This window comes from Pleurodeles waltl, chromosome 2_1 (genome assembly GCF_031143425.1).
Source record: "Pleurodeles waltl isolate 20211129_DDA chromosome 2_1, aPleWal1.hap1.20221129, whole genome shotgun sequence".
Classification (NCBI taxonomy): domain Eukaryota; kingdom Metazoa; phylum Chordata; class Amphibia; order Caudata; family Salamandridae; genus Pleurodeles; species Pleurodeles waltl.
Window position 1 is genome coordinate 669581162 of NC_090438.1, and position 21078 is coordinate 669602239.

At 45.2% G+C, this 21078-nt stretch overlaps 1 protein-coding gene across 3 annotated transcripts in view; it reads right to left on the bottom strand.

Moving 5' to 3' along the window:
- The window catches only part of FYCO1 (FYVE and coiled-coil domain autophagy adaptor 1), a 733597-nt gene extending 712871 nt beyond the window's left edge, over positions 1-20726 (bottom strand). For all 3 annotated transcript variants that reach the window (XM_069216428.1, XM_069216419.1, XM_069216401.1), the window contains exon 1: positions 20648-20726. The gene's annotated coding sequence lies outside the window, so the exon portion shown is untranslated. The remainder of the gene's footprint in view (positions 1-20647) is intronic.
- Positions 20727-21078: the final 352 nt, after the last annotated feature.

Genomic DNA, 21078 nt, shown 5'->3' on the forward strand with positions numbered 1-21078 from the left:
CGTGTTTTTTTCGCCTGCTTAAATTGTTATTCACAATTTTCTCACATTTATTGTATCTCACACCTAAATTAAATCTTACAAAACTAAACGGAAACATTGTATACTTGAAACACCGAAGCAACTGTGATATTCGGAGTGCATCCTCGGAAACTCATGCGGTATATCCACAACTAAAAGATGTACTTGTTTGTGCAGAGGACAGCAAAGTCCGCTGTTCGTAGTTTAACTAATGGCGCATCTGTAAAAGGGGTGACTTGTAACATATGCAGGGAGATGTTTGCCTTTGTAGGATGAAAACGCCCCTTCCAGCCACCTGTCTTTAAACAGGATGCACTGTTAAGAAATACAGGCAGAATGCCCGTGATGCACAGCATCTCTTCTTTCCTTGGCACGCGAGGTGTGCCTTCTAAATCTAATTCTGTCCACACCCCTATTCATGAATGCTGTGTCACCGCCTCACCGACTATAAACAAGATGACCTCATAAGGCGATAGCATGGAGTATGGAGTAGATGTTCAAGCGTTACAGGTTATTCATTTTTTTAATTAAAACGTTCCCTTATTAAGGTGACATTTATTATATTCCAAAGTTATTTTGATAAAGCCTCAGAACGTGATGCAGACTGCCTATGAACCCAAATGCTCTCAATGGAACCGAATCGACTTGATGCAAGTCATACATGGTTTAATGTCTTCTCTAGAGCACGGTTCAGTAGTCTATGACGGGTGCATTGGACCTAATGCTAGGAAGGAAAATGCCCTCTGCCACTTGGTTGGGCATCAAATGACAGCCACAGCACCTGCTGCTCTAACGACAGCTACACACCCCTGGTGAGATTCTCAAAACATTCTGATGGGGTCACCTACTGGACATGTTCAACCAAAACATCTTAGTTTAAATTACACAGTGCTTCATACTAGCGCCCTTCATACCAGCGCTCCAGTGTTAACACCCTCCTAAAATTACTCATACCGTGGAGCCAGGTAATTATGAAGTTTGACTCTTTGAACAAGGAATAACTGCAGTAATCAGTGTTTGCTCACACATTTCAACAAATGTTCCCACTGTTCTGTTCATTTTTTTCTCTCACCGGAGAAACGTGTTGGGGAGTACCCGAGAGGCAGGATTCGCCACAAAACTCATAATCCTGCTTTGGCCACATAATAGCGATAGTACCCTTACTGTGATTTACACAAAACTCTTAACAAGGTCCTAAACATCTCAGGACAAACATATATAGGTGAGAACCGACCCTGAACTCGATGTAAAGCAAAATGTTAATATCTACATGCTGGCTGCCAAATGCACAGACTTCCTTTAAAAAAAGTGTACAAATATTTTACCAACCTCACCCATATTGCTATCCATATTTAGCTATAATTTGTGTTCAGAAATTTCTGGTAACATACAGAATTTTACAACAAGCTTAATTAACACTATTGGTGGAAACAATAACAGTTAAGCTGAAGGTCATTCCATTAGTCCACCCAGGGCCTAACTCATCTTTTCACACATATGATTTGTATTGTTAAACGGTAGGCTTATAAATGTGGGAACTCCGACCGTGCCTCTTTAAATTGCTTACCTAAGTACTAGTACAACCCGTCACCTTTTGTAGTATCATACACATTTACTAAATTTGTCTTCCAGCCCCTCCAGCCCCTACAATATTGTGGGCGTAACAGTCGGTGAGATAATCTGAAGAAAAGAAAGTTTGCCAGGACACTTAATTTTAAGGATGCTGTTAGAAATGGGGTTTCTGGTTGGCTGAGGTATGCACCTAAGCCAGTCAGAACCCACCCACCCTAGTCAGGACGGGGGAGTTACACAGCCAAGACAACCCCTGCTCACCCCTTGGTAGCTTGGCACAAAGAGTCAGGCTTATCCCAGATACAATGTGTAAAGCATTTGAACAACACATATGACATCTGTGACACAATAAATACACCACAAAGGAAACACAACACCCAGTTGTATAAAAAATAAACTGTATTGCATAAAACATCATTAGGTTAAACACATGCATCAGTAATACCCTGCTGTTGTCAGAACACCACACAAGTTACTAGCACTCTGCGAAAATAAGCAGTAGTCAGGTAAACATACAGGTTACTGGTTATTCTGCAACACAAGCAGTAGTCAGGTTGTCATTATCACCAAGAATGTAGATGTCATAAAAAACATATTATCATGAATGCCAGGATATCCCTATGGTTGCACATATCATTGAAACATTCCAATATAGCACATATCACAATAAACCTACTAGACACAATCATAAAAGCACCTGCGCTTATATTATTCGTGGAGTGGTAATTCGACTGAAGACTGGGTTGCACAGGAGCTCCTGCACTCCTTTTGCATTGGGGTGGCACCAACACGGAGGGGGGAAAAGGAGGACCAACCTGGCCAGAATCAGCAGGGCGATCTCACTGGGCCACTCCAGCAGGATGAGATCGTCTCTCTGGCAAAGGAGGGCTGGGCTCCTCTTCAGCAGGAATGGGGCCTCGGTCGAGGTTCTGTCCCATCCCGCTATGGGTAGCAAGCCCAGAATGCCCCCCAAAGGTGAAGGGGCCCAGGGAAGCTCTCCAGGGATTCCCGAGGTAACACTGCAAAAGGGAGGGGAGGCCACTGCCCACCTCAGTGGGGAGGACACTCTGGGTTCCCCCCCACATAGGACAAAACTCTAGGCAGCTGCTCTCCTCCACATGGGAATAGCCATCCCCACTGGGGCTCCCTCACCATTCGTAATCAACAGGGGAGCACATCCAGGGCCCTACAGGGCCTCTGGGACCCCTGTCTTCTTCTTAGGGAGATAGCCCAACTCAGGGGGGAGCTTTCCAGCTGCAGCTCTGATGCACGGCGGCAGCTTCCCATGTTTGCCCAGGTCACGGCAGTGATTCCCCCAAAGGAAGGGACTGTGAGTGCCCTGGGGGCAAGGTACGAAGTGCGCTTCTCTGAAAACAAGCAAAATTGAGTGCTCTTCATGCGCTGATGCAGAAATGAAGCACTCACCAGGCGCTGATGAAAATAAAGCAAGGAGCTACACAAAGCGCTCCCTGCGTGCTGTGCTTCACATGGGCACTCTGGGGGACATGAAGAAAGGTGGCAACGGACCGGGAGACCAGCACCCCACAGGCAGGTAGAGGCGATCACCACGAACAGTCCAGCAATGCCAGTCCAGCCCAAGCCAGGGAGTGGGCAGCTGGTCAGCAGGTCAACAAGCAGAAAAGCAATCCTGATGAGTCCTTTGTGCCACCTAGCAGAAGCCAGGCAGCAGGGTAACAAACAGACAGGCAGTCCCAATGAGTCTTTGGTGCAGTCCAGCAGCCTGTCTGGTAGAAGTTCGGTCCCAGTTCCAAACGTGCTCTCTCAAAATATAGGGGACAGTCCCCTGTACTTACACTTATTTTGCACAGCCTCCACAAAGAGGAGGAAAAGGGGTTCCAACCAGCACTAACGGGTTCCAGGAATGCCCCCTTTCTCCTACAGCACTGGCTCCAGACCTCAGTAGGGGGGTAAACAGGCCCTTTTTGTGAGGCCAGGGCACTGCCTTTACAAATGCAGGTGTGCCCCGCCTCCCCTTCTCCTAGCCCAGGAAACCCATTTAGTATGCAGATGCACTCTTGTGACACCTCAACCCTCCCAGTGTACAGGCTGTCTGAAAAGTATGCATAAAGCCGAGCTGTCACTCTGCCCCAGACGTGGATTGGAGGCAAGCTGCAAAACACCAGAGTCATAAGCACAGAGAAATGCTCACTCTCTAAGAGTGGTATTTCTATAATGGTAATAACAAATCCACCTACACCAGTAAGCAGCATTTCTCACTATCATTACAACCATACCAAACATGCCTATGGCCGACAACTGCAGTGGCACGTTCCATTTCTACTCCAATCTGAACCCAGTTGGATCCCTCTGTTTATGCTTTCCAGACAATCTAAGCTAACCTATGGAGGTTCCCTAGTTGTCTATGGCCACAGCCAGGTCCCAGGCAATCCAGGGCCTCTGGTCTCTGAAATCTCTCTAAGTGGGGAGCTGTAGCCCCAAGTGCATAGCATCCTCTCTCCACTCCACTTCCCACCAGTTCAGGGGTTCTACCCTGCCACTTGTCCTCCAGCCTACGGCCTAGACCCTTAGACTAGCCAGGGGGAAAGGGGTGAGATTTTCCTCCCATTGCCCCTCCTTCTGGGGTTCCTTACCCTCCTTTTGGGAGTGGTACCTCCAGAACCCAGAACTGCCAGGGCACTGGTGTCAGTTGTCCTGCTAAGCTCTCTAACCAGGTCAGAGGAGTCCCTCTATAACTGGCCTTCCGACTCAGGGTCCGCACCCCCGGGCTGCACTGGGGTCAGGGGAGAGTCCTTCCTCTCCCTGCCCTCCTTCTAGAGGTCCACACCCTCCCACCAGGAGTGGTACCCCTAAAAGACAAAACGGTAGGGACGCTGGTAACAGCTGTCTCTACCCCCAGGGCAAGGTGGTTTCCCTGGACCTGTTTCTCCAACACAGGGCCTGTACCCTTGGGTTAGACATGAGTTAGGGAAGAGTCCTCTCCTTCAAACCCTTCCCTTTAGAGTTCTGCTCCCTCCCATCAGGAGTGGTACCCCTAGAAGACAAAATGGTAGGGACACTGGTAACAGCTTTCTCTACCCCCAGGTCCAGGGGGTATCCCTGGACCTGGTTCCCCAAACTGCGGTCCGTGCCCTCAGGTGGGACTGGAGTTAGGGGAGGGTCTTCCCCCTCCCTCAAACCCCTCAATCGGGGCTTCTGTCCCCCCCTTTGTGGGGTGGTACTGTCAGGCAGCAGAACTGGTCGGATGCTGGTTCCAGACCACCCCCAAGTCCTCCTGCCACTAGAGGATCTCCTCAACCCCCTGGAACTGCCTTGGGGTACTCTCCAGGATCTGGGACTGGGTATAGGACAATTTAGAACCTGCATTCCCCCCCCCCCACACTGTGGGACCTGTCTCGGTTACTCTGAACCTCTCCCGCTCTCAGTTGGGGGGAACCTGAGCCACTCCCTTTAGAATCACTTCAAAGTGGCTTACCAAACCCTCTAGCAGTCAGCCAGAGGTCTGCCACCTCTGCAAGTTCCATGGGATCAGAGAACTTACTGTCCAACAGGTGTTGGTATAACCCTGGAAAACAACAACGTAGCTTTTGCTCTCTGATAATCAGATTGAACAGTCCTTCAAAATTGTTTACTGTGCTAACCTTCACCCATCATTCTAGTGCCATGCAGCAATCCTCCACAAACTGCCCCAAGACTGGTGAGACTGCTTTCTTCTACCCCTATATCTCAACCTGTAGTCTTCAGGGGTGAAGCCATACCTCTTTATCAGTGCCTCCTTTATGAGGGCATACTCCTGCCTATCACTCCCTTCCAGGGCCACTATGGCATCCCTCCCCTCCTCAGGAATATAGCTCCCCAGGTCAGTCCCCCAATCTTTCTAAGGAATCCTGCGCACTACCAGGGTCTCTTCATACTCCCTCAGCCACTGATGTATGTCTTCCCCCTTTTTGAACCCAGCCACCAAGTCTGTGGGCATATGGGGATTGTCCCTGACACTACAGTTGAAATTGTTGCCACCGCTGGATTCCACCTGCAGTGTTGGTTCGTCCAGACGTGTCAGACTGCACTCAAAGGCGAGTCTTTCCCTGGCAAAGGCCCTTTCAGCCTCTGCCATCCTCTCCTGGACTAAGGCCTTCTCTACCTCAGCCCTTCCCTCCTCCACAGCCAGCCATGCTAGCTGCAACCTCAGGTCCCTCTCTTCCCGCCTATCTCTGAGCTCCTCAGGCAACAGGGAATGGGAGGTGACACTGCTACAAGGACAGGACCCAGTAAGGTGTCTATCCAGGAGTTCTTTCTCTCTACTGGCATCCTTGGCCAGTCATCTTCTCGCTCTCTGCTTCAAACTCTCTGGGGTCACTGTCCCTGTGGGGTGTGGAATGGGGACTCTTCCACTCAGAATCCTCACTAATCTCAGGGTCCTCCTCAGGGACACTTGGAACCATCAGCCCCTGGTCCTCCTTTACAGTTGTTACCCAGTGTGCTTCTTCAAAATTAAACAGGGCTCTCTGTTCCCCACTTACAGGTATGCCCCTCTCCCTGCAGAATCCCTTTAACTCCTCTAAATTGTAGAGCAACAAGTTGTCTAGGTCAAAGATAGATTTCAATTTGACAAGGTAAAATACAAGCGTAAACCAACAATATTCCCAAGTGCAAGGATATGAAACGGGGGTAATAAATAAAAATTACTGAGAACAGGAGAATTAAAACAAGAATACTAGTCTACGTGTCATTTTGTAGTGCAACAATCAGTCACAATGTATGACTGTGTGCAAGCGCAAATCCTATCCCACCGCTGCAATCAATGTTAGAAATTGGGTTTTTGTTTGGCTGGGGTATGCATCGAAGCCAGGCAGAACCCACCCATTCTAGTCAGGGCGAAGGAGTTACACACCCAAGATAACCCCTGCTCACCCCCATAGTAGTTTGGCCTGAGCAGTCAGGCTTATCCCAGAGGCAATTTGTAAAGTGTTTGCACAATACACCTGACACGTGTGACACAATAAATACACCACAAAAGAAACACAACACCCAGTTATATAAAAATAAACTATACTGTATAAAACATAATTAAACCAAACATGACATGTATCAGTAATACCCTGCTGCACAAGCAGTTGCCAGAACATCACACAGGTTACTAGTACTCTGTGAAAATAAGCAGTAGTCAGGTAAACATATAGATTACTGGTTATTCTGCAACACAAGCAGTAGTCAGGTTGTCACTATTACTAAGAATGTAGATGTCATAGAAAACATATTACCATGAATGGCAGGATATCCCTATGGTTGCACATATCATGCAAACATTCCAATATAGCACATATCAGAATAAATATACTAGATATCATCATAAAAGCACCTGCGCTTATATTATCCGTTGAGTGATAATTCAACTCAAGACTGGTTTGCACACAAGCTCCTGCACTCCTTTTACATTAGGGTGGCACCAACACAGAGGGGGGAAAAGGAGGATCAACTTGGCCGAAATCAGCAGGACGACCTCACTGGGATCATCTCTCCGGCAAAGGTGGGCCAGGCTTCCCTTCAGCAGGTACGGAGCATCCATCAAAGTTCAGTCCCTTCCCGCTATGGGTAGCAAGCCCAGAATGCCCTCCAGTGGTGTGGGCGCCAGGGGAAGCCCTCCAAGGCTTCCTGAGATAACACTGCGGAAGGGAGGGGGGCCGCTGCCCGTGTCGGTGGGGAGGCCGTTCTGGGTTCCCCCATGTAGGACAAAACTCTAAGCAGCCATTCTCCTCCACGTGGGAATGGCCATCACAACTGCAACTCCCTCTGCAGTCATGATCGACAGGGGAGCGGGCCCAGGGCCAGGGCTCTCCAGGACCCCTGCCCTCTCCTCAAGGAGGTAGCCAGACTCAGAGGGGAGTTTTCCAGCCACAGCGCCACGGCTTTGATGCACAGTGGCAGCTTCCCCATGCTCGCCCAGGATGTGACAGTGATTCCCCCAAAGGAAGGGACTAAGGAGCGTGCTTGTCTGAAAACAAGCAAAGTCGAGCGCTGTTTATGTGTTGATGCAGAAATGAAGCGCTCAACAGGCGCTAATGAAAATAAAGCAAGGAGCTACACACAGCACTCCCCATGCACTGAGCTCCACAAGGGCACTCAGGGGGACACAAAGACAGGTGTCAGTGGATGAGGACATCAGCACCCCACAGGCAGGTAGGGGCGATCCCCACCAACAGTCCAGCAATGCCAGTCTAGCCAAAGCCTGGGGGGCAGCAGCTTGTCAGCAGGGCAACAATCAGAAAAGTGATCCTGATGAGTCCTTTGTGCAAACTAGCAGAAGCCAGGCAGCATGGCAACAAACAGAAGGGCAGTCCAGATGAGTTGTTTGTGCAGTTCAGTAGCCTCTCTGGCAGAGGTACGGTCCCAGTTCCAAAAGTGCTCTCTCAAAATGTGGAGGCCAGCCCCCTGTACTTATACTCATTTTGCACAGCCTCCACAAAGAGGGGGAGAAGGGGTTCTAACCAGCACTAACCAGTTCCAGGAATGTCCCCTTTCTCCTCCAGCACTGGCTCCAGACATCAGTGGGGGGGGGGGGAGGGTAAACAAGCCCTTTGTGTGAGGCCAGGGCACAGCCTTAACAAATGCAGTTGGCCCCCACCTCCCCTTCTTCTAGCCCAGGAAGATCATTCAGTATGCAGATGCACTCTTGTGACACCTCCACCCTTCCAGACCAGGAAGGCCTATTCAATATGCAGATGAGACTGAGTGTCCTGTGTTTATGGTTTCCTGGGTGAAATGCACAAGGGAGCTGTCAACCAGCACAGACCAGACGTTGATTAAAGACAGTCTGTAAGGCACAGATGGTTTTAAGTGCAGAGAAATGCTCACTTTCTAAAAGTGGCATTTCTAAAATAGTAATACAAAAGCCAACCTCACCAATAAGTAGGATGTTCTATTACCATTCTGGCCATACTACCCCTTTCAGATCAGTATCTACCACTCAAAAAAGGTATATGAACGCAGTCCTAATGCTAGACTATAAAAGGAGCAGGCCTCACAGGAGTGGAAAACAAATTTAGGAGTTTTCCACTACCAGGACATAAAAACACATATGTACATGTCCTGCCTTTTACGTACATAGCACCCTACCCTGTGGGTTACCTATGGCCTACGTTGGGGGTGACACATGTAGAAAAAGGGAAGTTTAAGGCTTGGAAAGTACTTTTAAATGCCAAGTAGAAATGGCAGTGAAACTGCACACACAGGCAATGGCAGGCCTGAGACATTGTTAAGGGGTTACTTATGTGTGTGGCACAATCAGTTCTGCAGGCCCACTAGCAGCATTTAATTTACAGGCCCTTGGCTCATGTTGTGCACTTTCCTAGTGACTTACAAGTAAATCAAATAGCGTAAATTGGAATGTACCATTATTACCATGTTTAAGGGAGAGAGCACATGCATTTTAGCACTGGTTAGCAGTGGTAAAGTGTGCAGAGTCCTAAACCCAGCAAAGACAGTGTCAGAAAAGTGGAGGGAGGAAGGCAGGCAAAAGGTTGGGGGATGACCCCCTTAAGACTGTTAGGTCCAACAGCCTGAGACAGGTTTGAAAACATCAGCTAGGTCCAGCCTTAATTGCGGGTTGGGAAGTTGCGGGTGGCTCTCCGATGTCTGCTTTAGATAGTTTTAATTATGGCATTAACTATGCTATTAATCAACTGGTTCTGGCCAGGAACCAGACGTCTTTTAGAAATAAAAAAAATCAGTTTTCCATGGTTTAATAAAGACCTTAAACTTTTACAAAGGAAACACCGTCAGCAAGAAAGACAATGGAAGCAAGCTTCTAATTCAGAATAATCTTGAGGCGTTATAAAGATGCATGTGTCAAGGCTAAAACTGATTATTTTACACTAAAAATTAAGGGGGCTTTAAATTCCCCTAGAGAACTGTTCACGGTGGTACGAGATCTGACTATACCCACTCTACCTTCTGAGATGGAAAATTCACAAGATTTTTTGTAATAAGGTGGCTTCTTTTTTCGAAAGCAAAATCCTACAAATTAATTTGAGCTTTCGGCATGGTGAAGTGTTTCAACCTCATCTTAAGGGTTCGAACACTACCCTAGACATTGACACCCTTTTGCTCACCAATTTTCAGCCTCTATCTTCTGATAGGATTAAAGAACTTCTTATGGGAATTAAGTCAGGGTCCCCGAATTATCCTTGCCCTCCGTATATCTTATAACAGGTTCCTGAATTAGTTGCCACTGCTCTTGTTCCGGTTTTTCAGGAGGTTTTTTCTACTGGTGTTTTTACGGCTTCTTGGAGGGAAGCAACAGTAATTCCTCTGAGAAAGAAAACCGGATAGTGCATTACATGACTTGAACAACCTACGCCCCATCTCCTTGCTCCCTACGCTGGCTAAGATCCTTGCGAAACATATCAACAATGAGCTAGCTAGTTTTTATACACATCTCAGGCAGCTTAGACCAGTCGCAGCATGGATTTAGGAAGACCCACAGCACTGAATCTGTTCTTATTACGACTTCAGACACTATTTGCAGGCTGTTGGATGAGTGGAAGGGAGCAGTTCTGGTTCTGTTGGATTTATCTGCTGCATTTGATACCATCTCCCCTCAGATTCTGGTATCCCGTCTCCACCAAGCAGGGATTACAGACTTAGCACTCAAGATTTTGGAATCTTTTTTAGGTGATAGACCTACTACGGTGAGCTGGGACGATTTTAGGGCCCTGGCGTTTTGTTTGCCATGTGGGGTCCCACAGGGATCGGCTCTTAGCTCTACTTTGTTTAACCTTTATGTCGGCCATTTGGCCAAACGTATCCGTTCGTATGGTTTCATGCCTAACTCGTATGCTGATGATACCCAATTGATCATTCCTGTTTCCAGACAAAACTGGAAGGAAACAGCAGATCGATTTAGTAACTGTTTGCAAGAGATTAACTGCTGGATGGGTCAGAATTGGCTAAAACTCAAAAGTAACAAAACAGAAATCTTATTGTTTGGCTTTTGTAATAAGCTGTGGAACTCTTGATAGTGGCCTTCGGAGTGTGGGGAGCATCAAGTGAATGTCATGGTCAAAACAAGTTATTGGATTTTTAAAACATTGAAAAAAATGTTTCCTTATCTGCAGTTGGAGGAGAGAGTGGCAGTCATTCTGGCTTTAGTTATGTCCAGACTTGACTACTGTAACTCTCTGCTGCTCGACTTGGATAAAATGTCATTAAGAAAGCTCCAATTGATCCAAAATAATGCGGCCTATTTGATCCTAGATCTTTCTCGCTTGGTCTCTGCCAGCAATAGCCTGAAATCATTGCATTGGCTTCTGATTGCGAAACGGATTATTTTTAAAACTCTATGTTTAACATTCAAGTCGGTACATGGAGGCGGAGCTGTTTATCTAGCTTCAAGGCTTTTCTGGTATAGGCCAAGTAGGCAACTCAGATCTAAAGAAGCCTATCTGATCCAAGTTTGCCATAATCCCAGGGCTAGATGGGGAGATAAGGCATTTACGGTGGTGGCAGCTAAACATTGGAACTTGCTTCCTCTTGACATAAGGAAGGAGCAGAATGTCATGGTTTTTAGGCGGATGGTAAAAACCTGGCTATTTCCTAGATAAGGCTCTGTCTTCCTACTTCTGCCTGTTTTTTGTCACTCATTTCTCTTTTTCCAGCGCTTCGATGCTATGGCCGGAATGCGCTTTACAAATACAAAAAATAGAAAAATACAAATACTTCTCTGGGTGGTGCACGCTGTGCTGCAGGCCCACTAGTAGAAATTAATTTTCCGGCCCTGGGTATGGTGATACCACTGTACAAAGGACTTACAGGTAAATTAAATGTGCCAGTCAGGTGTAAGCCAATCATACCACGTTTGGAAGGGAGAGCACATGCACTTTAGCACTGATCAGAGGTGGTAAAGTGCCCAGAGTCCTAACATCAACAAAAAGGGTCAGACAAAACAGGAGGAGGAAGGCAAAACGTTTGGGGTGTCCCTGTAAAAAGGGCCAGGTCCAACAGATGCAAATTCTGCCTGTGTTTATCAATGGCAGGGAACCATATTTCCACATTTCTGTTAATCTGCTCTTAAGTGACCTACAACACTCTCATAGTTAAACGCTGCAGATGATGAAAGGTTTATTAAGAAATATAATACCATACATAGTGCTTCTCTAGTTCTTATTACGATGCCTCTGCAATAGATTAGCTGGGACAAAGTGTATTTGATTCTAATTTAATCCGATTTATCCTGTTCCCCCAAATTAACAATAATTCATGCAAGTGTAATTGCATTGTGGTACATTAAGACTCAGGTATGTACAATAAACACGACTTGCATCCAGAGATAGTTTTTGCGCAGTGTCACCAAGATGAATTTCCGTAATTTCATCCAATCATCACAGCTAGATGTTTAATGACCAAGGTCTATAGCTGAGATAATGAAGAGTATTTTGAAAAACATTTTATGAGAAGCGCATTCATAAGCACGACCACAGAAAGTTATCTAAGTAAAATGCACACTAACGTTTGGATTGGCCCAACAGTAACAAAACCATAGTAGAAATCACAATGTTGCACCTAAATCGAACAACTCACATCGGCAATTCATTTATCATTATCAGATAAGTGTTGCATTATTGCAAACCTAACCTGCCAATATGAACTAATCAGGACAACACGTACTCTAATTAATCACAGTTCCAGACATTTGGCAAACAGCATCTACACTAGTAATGCAATTCAGCAAATTTGTGGAACACCTGACCATAAGACCATCGTCTATGTCAAGATCTGCTATGAATATCTCAAATTCAGCACAATGCTAGGATACCCTCAATGAAATGGCACAAACCATAGGTCCAACACCTGTAGAGATGCCTGTGTATCCTCATAAATAAGGCACCTGTACCTGGAGAGTAAAGGGGTCTGATAGAGGTGGAGCATCTGAATCCTGTATCTGGAATAAATTAATACAAAGTTAAATTTCATTAATTACATCAGACCTGATTCACTAAAAAATACCAAACCTCCTGACGAGCAAGCACAAGCCTTTGCATTGCGAGATTTGCCACTTTAAAACAGAGTAACAAACAGCACTACCAGAAACACTGGAAGGTAGCGGTGTAACGCAAAGTGATGAGGCTCCCTGTGGAAAGTGAAGAGAAGCCCCTTCCTCTCCCACATCTCACAGATATTCATTGGCTTTGGGCTGAATGGGTGCCTCCTGAAGGGTTAGTGCCCTCTGAAAGACTGGGGCCACCCTGCGCTGTAAGGGCTTGCGTTACACTCCTGCTGTGATGCAGACAGACAACATCATATCTGTTTTCCCTAAACCTTCATATGAAAAGACTCCGAGATGCAGAAAATATGCATGGATAATATGAGAACATTTTAGAAATTTCACAAATATCATTTGTTGGTCATTTGCCGTCTCTGCGGAAATACGTTTTCATCCCCTCACACATACTGGAAAAATAGTAATGTTCTGTGCAGTTTACCATTATTTCTGCCTGCGGTTTTCAGCTTTAACTTTAGTAGGGCAGGTCAGTGGAGAATGGAAACAGTGTAGCAAATGTTTGTAAGAACCCACAAAGTTACAAGTGTGTGGGTGTTCACCACATCAGAATGACTGCATTTCCCAACCCACCCTCAGAGGCTTCACTGCAGCGACTACTGACCCCTCTGAGGGTATCAATTCTCAAGCCAAAGCAATTTGCACACTGCATTTGACACACTTTTGCAGGCACAATTACGGGGATTATAGCTACTTAATGTCAAAATCTTTTGGTTTAAATTGATTTTTTTCTCATATGTGAGCCCAGGTTATGCACGCATAACTTGGTATTTCAGAGTCACAACTTCAAATGAGTTATGTGAAAGGATACAGAAAAAATACACCTATTACTGGTTTGCTTTTCAGACTTACATATTTAGGAGAGGCAGAAACTGCACATGATTTGAGCGTCTAAATAAAAGGCAATCTAAGGGAGCAATCATATTTCAAAGTGCGATTAATAAAATCAAATAAAACAGAATTTCGATGAATTTTAAACGGGGGTGTTCAAAATTAGCGTAATTTGATTTCCTGTAAATAGGCGAAAATGCAGGAAAACTATACAACAATAGCTGTAATTACGTGAAATACGAATATATCACCTAGTGCTATTTTTTAGCGCAAAATGTGTACTAATGTCAATGTTTGACGCAAGGAGGAATTTCACACTAAAAGTGTAAGAAACACACAACTGCTGCACACAACAGCTACTGGCATTCTGCTTGTTTGCATTGTTCCAGCGCTCTCATGCTTTAATATTGAACAAATAGCAGTATAAATACAGGGAGTGCAGAATTATTAGGCAAATGAGTATTTTGACCACATCATCCTCTTTATGCATGTTGTCTTACTCCAAGCTGTATAGGCTCGAAAGCCTACTACCAATTAAGCATATTAGGTGATGTGCATCTCTGTAATGAGAAGGGGTGTGGTCTAATGACATCAACACCCTATATCAGGTGTGCATAATTATTAGGCAACTTCCTTTCCTTTGGCAAAATGGGTCAAAAGAAGGACTTGACAGGCTCAGAAAAGTCAAAAATAGTGAGATATCTTGCAGAGGGATGCAGCACTCTTAAAATTGCAAAGCTTCTGAAGCGTGATCATCGAACAATCAAGCGTTTCATTCAAAATAGTCAACAGGGTCGCAAGAAGCGTGTGGAAAAACCAAGGCGCAAAATAACTGCCCATGAACTGAGAAAAGTCAAGCGTGCAGCTGCCACGATGCCACTTGCCACCAGTTTGGCCCTATTTCAGAGCTGCAACATCACTGGAGTGCCCAAAAGCACAAGGTGTGCAATACTCAGAAACATGGCCAAGGTAAGAAAGGCTGAAAGACGACCACCACTGAACAAGACACACAAGCTGAAACGTCAAGACTGGGCCAAGAAATATCTCAAGACTGATTTTTCTAAGGTTTTATGGACTGATGAAATGAGAGTGAGTCTTGATGGGCCAGATGGATGGGCCCGTGGCTGGATTGGTAAAGGGCAGAGAGCTCCAGTCTGACTCAGACGCCAGCAAGGTGGAGGTGGAGTACTGGTTTGGGCTGGTATCATCAAAGATGAGCTTGTGGGGCTTTTTCGGGTTGAGGATGGAGTCAAGCTCAACTCCCAGTCCTACTGCCAGTTCCTGGAAGACACCTTCTTCAAGCAGTGGTACAGGAAGAAGTCTGCATCCTTCAAGAAAAACATGATTTTCATGCTGGACAATGCTCCATCACACGCGTCCAAGTACTCCACAGCGTGGCTGGCAAGAAAGGGTATAAAAGAAGGAAATCTAATGACATGGCCTCCTTGTTCACCTGATCTGAACCCCATTGAGAACCTGTGGTCCATCATCAAATGTGAGATTTACAAGGAGGGAAAACAGTACACCTCTCTGAACAGTGTCTGGGAGGCTGTGGTTGCTGCTGCACGCAATGTTGATGGTGAACAGATCAAAACACTGACAGAATCCATGGATGGCAGGCTTTTGAGTGTCTTTGCAAAGAAAGGTGGCTATATTGGTCACTGATTTATTTTTGTTTTGTTTTTGAATGTCAGAAATGTATATTTGTGAATGTTGAGATGTTATATTGGTTTCACTGGTTATAATAAATAATTGAAATGGGTATATAGTTTTTTTTGCTGAGTTGCCTAATAATTATGCACAGTAATAGTCACCTGCACACACAGATATCCCCCTAACATAGCTAAAACTAAAAACAAACTAAAAACTACTTCCAAAAATATTCAGCTTTGATATTAATGAGTTTTTTGGGTTCATTGAGCACATGGTTGTTGTTCAATAATAAAATTAATCCTCAAAAATACAACTTGCCTAATAATTCTGCACTCTCTGTACGTGACGTGATGCAACTGCGTAATTTGGGGAATTTCGCCTAACAAGTGTAACATAAAATTGCAGAAATTATCCGAATTACGCTGCTGTAATTAAATGCAGCCTAATTTGAACCTCTGGGTGTACAGCTGGTAAAAAAGTAACACTATAATTACAAGTAGTATTCGGATTATATCTGATTTCCTCCAACTATGCAAGCGCTAACAGTGCTTTTCCATTTGAAACTGTAGACAATTCCTGAATGGTGCATCCTGGAACCGAGTGGGTCAGTCAGTACAGGGGCTAGGGGAGTGAGGGTGCCCGTGACTGCGCTGCCATTGTGTGGGTGGCAGCGTGCAGTGGGCCCCTGGGAAGTAGTTGAAAGCGCGAGTGGGCAGATAGGAAACTTGAGTGGGTTTTGGGTGGCTGCTTGAAATCTCTGTCCAGCAGTCTGAGGTTTCACAACAGGCTGAATGGCTGCGAAGTGACGCTCATCCCGCCTTTGCGCTGAGTAGTCCACATTTCTAAACTACGCATAGCGAAGAGTGAATCAATTAATAGTATTTTTTAAAAATATATGCAAAGTTGCAACAATCTGTAAAGAGTTGCAAATGTGCGCCCCTATTCTAACGTTAGTAAATGAGCTACGGGTGCAGTTATATTGTACAGAGAATCGAACATGACAGTGGACAGTGCAGTGCATTAAAGATAGTAATCAAATGGACCATTCACAGACGAACATGTAGCTATCGTGGTCTTTGCTGTCTGCCAAAAGACCACAGGGGAGAGAGCGCTCAGTCGGAGAGAAAGGGTGGAGATGCGGAGGCCAATGTAAAAACTCTCATATGAAGCAACGCACGTTATTGGCTGCGACTAAAGGTACTGTTGGATGAGATCCTTAGCTGTAATGGCAACAGCTTTTCCTAGTAGACTTCTTAGTTGCCAGAAGGGTATCCGCAGGGTGAGAATCTGAAGTGAAGAAACTTTTAAGGATGCAAATTCTGCCTGTCTTTATCAACGGCAGGAGACCGTATTTGCGCATTTCAATTAGTCTGCTCTTATGTGAGCTATAACACTCTCATGGTTAAACGCTGCAGATGTTGAAAGGTTTATAAGGAAATATAATACCATAGTGCTTCTCTAGTTCGTATTACGGTGCTCTGCGATAGTTTAGCACCCCCCACCCCACCAAAAAGCCACTTAGTTGATGCATTGAGACCTTTTCAGTGCAGGCATTCAAGATATAGCTTGTACTCAAAGCCCATTGCCTGGGATGCTTTGTGCATATGACAGACAAACACACGCCTTCCAGTCCAGTCTCTATTTTCCTGTTTCTTCAGTTAGCCAGCCAACTTCAAGCCTGGCTGCAATGTCTTATTACAGCCCACAGCCTCTCGCGCTGAAAACAAGTTAACTACAATGTGTCTGGAGACAAATATCAAACAGGGCACTTCCTCCAGTTGACACATGGGAGTCTGGCACTTCTGTATCTTATCCGCGTTACAGAGCAGTCTCACAGTTTCATGAGGGCCTCGTGAACCGAGAGACGCGTTTACTCGCGTGAAGCTTTATGTGATAATGTGAGTGCTCGTCTATGGCGTCGGACGTGAATGGTGTAATGTTGTGGATTGGAACTGTGTGGCTAGGCATGCCATTGTTGCATCCCACCCAGTGCTTAATTTTTAAATAAAAACGTGCCGGTGCTCAAAGCCCTCCTCTTAAACACGCGGCTGCTGTAACTAAATGTGTGAACACGGAATACTGAGGCAGCGTAATGCTGAAGCCATCTCGGGCCTCTTCAATATATTTACAGCTACTCTCTGCCATTTCAGCTCAATTTTGCACCTTTCTGCTTTCTCCCTTTGTGACGCCTTTTCGTTTTTCTCTTCCTCCGTCTTTCCCATATGTGTCTTTTGCTCGCAGTAAATGCTTGAGGCAGAAGAATAAGCGCTAGCCCTCAAAAATAACTGCCGGTGCTCCGCACCGGAAACAACAAGCACAAATTAAGCACTGATCCCACCACACTCATAAGTGGTACGGTACTTTGAGCTTATAACAATTTTCTGCTAGCATGAAGTTGTGGCATTTCCAGAGTGGGAGGCTGGAATGCTCATGAAATGCCAATCCTGCCTGCATGCGACATATCAGCAAGTTCTCAGTAGGACAATCTGCATTATCAACGAGAGAAGCCATTTTGTGTTCACTGTAAGAGTATTTGACTGGAGCATTTGAGGATTTTTGTTTGGTGAAAGAGTCAAGATAAGGAAAAGTTTACCCTGCGGTTCTAAATGTGGCTGCAAAGCTGGCTGGAAATACAGAAGAAAGGAGTGGTAGCGAGAGTCATGCCCGAGGCCAAAAGAAACTCATTTTGGGGTAGTGGCATTTGTGGGTAATTAAGAAGTAAAACATCTTGATCAGAAGTGCTATTTTGTGTGGGCCACGGAGAAGAAGTTGCAACACAAGGTGTGACGGAAGAACTCGGCAACTGTCGCTGAAGGTCGTCGATAGAGTGGAGAAAGCAACGATGATGACAATAGTGCTGCTTGAAGATGACAACTGGTGTGAAAGGCCAAACCACCAGAAGGAGGGCAGTACTGCCCCGTGTTAAAAGGGTACCAGGGCACCAGGGCACTCGGGTTGGCCCAGGCCCTCTCAGTCAGAAGCAGATTAACCATCCCAAGTATCCCCAATATAATTTAGGATTTTCCAGTGAAATGATGCTAGAGCAATATCATGTGACGTCATCACCTAGGCCCGGCTTACCGGGAGACATTCCATATTCGTGGTCATCCTCGATGCACCCTGGTCACAGATCCCAGGCAGTGCATGCTTTTTGACATAACCCTATTGTGCTTCATAAGTAGAAAGTCAATTTATTGAACACGACCTGACAGAGGCGTCCGTCCGGAAGGTTCATCTGCCTATTGAAAAGAACTGGGGTTAGGTACTTGCATTTTCAAATGTTTCAGTAGTAGACCCTTGTTTCACGTGCAAGAGGTTGTCCTGAATCCATCAAATCGGAACAGCATAGCTGGGACAATGACAAATGTATGTACTGTTACCGGCCTTTATAATATTTATCACTACATTTATTTAGCTCACTGTACTATTTGGATGGTCTCTAGGTGCTGGTAGCAGGTGAGAATTATTTCCTACCTCAGAAGGATGACAGGTGGGGTGGACCGCCCCTGTGGCAAAGTCTGCTGGGAAAAAGAAAAAAACAAGCCCAGTTGCCTAACATGAGTGTTGATGCCAACCACCTACAACAACTGGCACAAATTAAGCATGTCTCATGTGACCTGGAAGCAGGAATTTAAGAGGGCTCAGACACGGTAGTAAATAAAAACGGGCTTTGAAGTGGGCCCCTATAATTATATTCTTAACTATACATGCAAAAACACACATTTCGGGGGGAAATAACGAGAGCAAAAAGGGAGAGTTTGATTAATTTCCAACATTTAAATCTTTTTTCAGTTCTAACTATTCACAACATGATCATTGTTGTTAATCATTAAGCTGGTACCGATAACAAGCATTAGCAAAGACAAAGGTTTGGCTTGTTTTAATGTGTATGCGCTTTACTGTGTGATATCTCTGACGAAAGCTGGCAGAGAAGCACCAAAACACTGGTCAGGTGTTACTATGGGAAACACGGGGTTTTACTTTTCATGATGTCACGCCTTTATTTTAGGTCACTACCCTTTTGAATGACTCAATTACATGTCTTATACCACGCCCTTTTAGATGTCCTCTCACCTTTATTTATCCCGCTTAAAGCCGTGCTTAAAATAATGTGTGTTCTTTAGGTGGCAGTAACTGACAGATGTTTCTGTATGTTTATGGAGTTACGTCTCCTAAAACAAAACATATGCGCAGACAGGACAGGCAACTCCACACGGCATTTAGATATTCATTTATTCACAAACACGATTAGTGGTGCCGGTTTGAAACATGGTATAGGCCTCCTTTCACACAGATCAGCTTAATACTGAAAACAATCTATGCTGAAATTGGATATTTACCTTTGAAGTAACAGTTGGATAATCGTTTAAAAGGGGTAATGTTTTGTCACCTAAAATAATCTTCGGGAGGTGACTGACAGCCTCATTCACACGCTCCCCATTCCTCCGCTTACAAAGACACAGTGTATATATGGCGACCACGGTCTCCACACACACCCGTTTCTAGCTTGTGAAGTGAAACTACATGAAAGTTTAACAGCACACTACACCCGCCTTTAAAACCGGTGTGGGAAAACTACACTTTTACATTTTCAGCCATGAGGCAAATTGCGCAACCCACGCTTTGGTAAAGTCAATGAGCAAAAGAAAAATAAATAAACAAATAAAGCAACAACTGTTACTTCAAATGGCTTGAAAAAATGTAACCGATCTGAAAATATGCATCTCTTTTTTTCTGACAGACTTCATCGGTTTCCCTGTCACTTATCCCACTTACATCAATACGGGACGGATAAAACGCTCTGTTTTTAACGACAGAGATGTGCCGTACATTGATGGCCATCACATGACCCACTTGATTTAAGACAGCCGGTGCCCCTATTGTTAAGATCGACAAGGATTGTAAACAACAGAAGAGGAATCCGGATAAAGTACAGCAGCTAAAACAACCAGGACAATTATAAAGTAATAAGGAGTAAGTGCTTGCAACAGGGCAGATCCCCTATAAACTTACAGAAGCGACACATAAACGTGAAGACGGCTCACTCGGCAAAACCATTGACAGATTACACACTCAGTTGATAACACCCCACACAAACCCCCGCCCTTGTCAACTCTGCTAATAATCCGTCGAGTGCAAAACCCCGTCTCTATATAGGGGTTTTGTTTCCGTGACAAATGCAGTTTTACGATAAAATATACGCCAAGAGCCAGTGTTCTAAAAACGAGAATAGTTTTGGCCTCTTGTGGTATATGCGGAGGAAACCAGCCCGTCTGCTTGCTATGCAATGAAACCGCTCAACAGACAGCGTCAGGAACACGAAGCAAAACAAAAGCACTCGGGGACGCTGCGCGCAGCAGCAACAACTCGCGACAGCGGAACTGACAAAAAGTTTCCCAAACTGCTTAAAATGAACGAGGAAACGCAAACAAAATCTGTTGGCAGACAATAGTCCTCCTAATACAAGCGTTGGAAGAGGAGACGGCCCCTACACAGAAGTATTAATTTATGTTTGTTAGAAAGTGGGATACGGTACATTACCTCTGGACAGGCAGCCATTATACAGAGCTGGTCAACCAAGGCAGCCTGACTACAACTCCCATGACCCTGTCTGACTACAACTCCCAGATCCAGTACACTCCACCCCACTCTCCCCGCACTTAACCTGCTAGCTGTGTGGTTTAATCAGCGTGAGCGTCTCTCTGATTTAAAAGGGAATATTTTACACTCTTTGCAAGGAAGAATTTGTGGTGGTGTTTTATCTGCTGTACTATTGCAGTTCTTTACAGGATAACAGGAATCAATCTTAAATTATGAATACAATCTAAACTGAAGAGGTGGTTTGGAGTAGTGACTAAAATGAAAATGCCTCAAGTGTATTTGCAGCAGACAGTAGGATGATTATCGGGTGAACTCAACTTTTGCAAGGGGGGAATGGTGCAGGAGCAAGGGAGTAGCTAGAAAAATAAATG